The following is a 1,148-nucleotide window of genomic DNA, read 5'->3' as shown; positions in this document are numbered from 1 at the left end:
GAGGAGACGAGAGACTTTCTGGATTTAATTTATCAGGAACTCCCGAAGGAAATGGCCGACAAAGGTTAGGACAAGCTGTAGGACGTCCTCCGGAGTCAATGGAAGACGCTCGAACAGCGAGACATGTCTCAAAAAAGAGCTGTCTCACAGCGGGTCTAGAGGGACAATAAAAGACAAGTGTCATCTGCATTGTGTGACGACCCCTGTGGGGCTGTCCTATGTAACTTTCCTGTGCTTGCCTCATTAAGTTGGTTGTGAACACCTGAGGGCCCCAGTGTGTGCTGATTACTTAATCCTGGTCCTAATGCAGTATGAGGTCTCTTCTTCTTTTCTCACACAGCGGAGGCGTCCCCCCATCAAGAATGTGGCTACGGTCGTTTTGAGTTCTTGGTTGCTTTATTTCCACGTATGATTTATCATATGTTCCACTAAATTACTTTTGTTATACCTTGTGCGATTCAGTGCGAAAATGAATGGAAACATTTTAAAATGTCTAAAATCAATTCGATATGCCAATTGCATGCAAAACAGCATGTTGCGTCATTACCACAGGTTTTTATTTGCTTTAAAGCTGTTGGATGAAAACACACTTTCCCCAGCTTTATTTGCTTCATACAAGTTTTTTTTACCGAACTTCAGATAATTTGATTGACAAGTGGATGGAAACTTATCTATAGGCGCTGATATTGAAATGCTACATCATGGCGCTTCGTGGCTATTCGCGGTGCTTCTGCGTCCAGTGTGTTTGGGCCGTTAAATACATTGATTTTTATCAGAAATGTCCCTCCAGTCATGTCCCTCCAGCAGGGATGCTCACCCACATCTGCTGTCGTGTGGATGTCTCGGTTCCTCCCTCCCTCTGTCTTTAAGCCTCGGAGACGACACAGCAAAGCCCCGTAGGCTTCACTTCAGCATCAAAAAATATTTGCATAACATAATCGTCTGCTCGATTTCAAGTCTGCGACAATTTTGACCAAAGTGCCCCGTGGTTAAGTTTTGCTGTGGCGCTCCTTTTTTTCTCATGAACACAGAGACAAAGATGAATAATGTGCATCGCAATTGAATGCACCACAGTCACTGATGGTGGTTGTACTGATGCTTTTCACTGTGAAAACCTCTCTGGAACATATTGAAAGTGTCCCCCCCCC

Source organism: Etheostoma spectabile, chromosome 9, assembly GCF_008692095.1.
Source record: "Etheostoma spectabile isolate EspeVRDwgs_2016 chromosome 9, UIUC_Espe_1.0, whole genome shotgun sequence".
In the NCBI taxonomy this organism is placed as follows: Eukaryota; Metazoa; Chordata; class Actinopteri; order Perciformes; family Percidae; genus Etheostoma; species Etheostoma spectabile.
Note: the sequence above shows the minus strand (reverse complement) of the source record.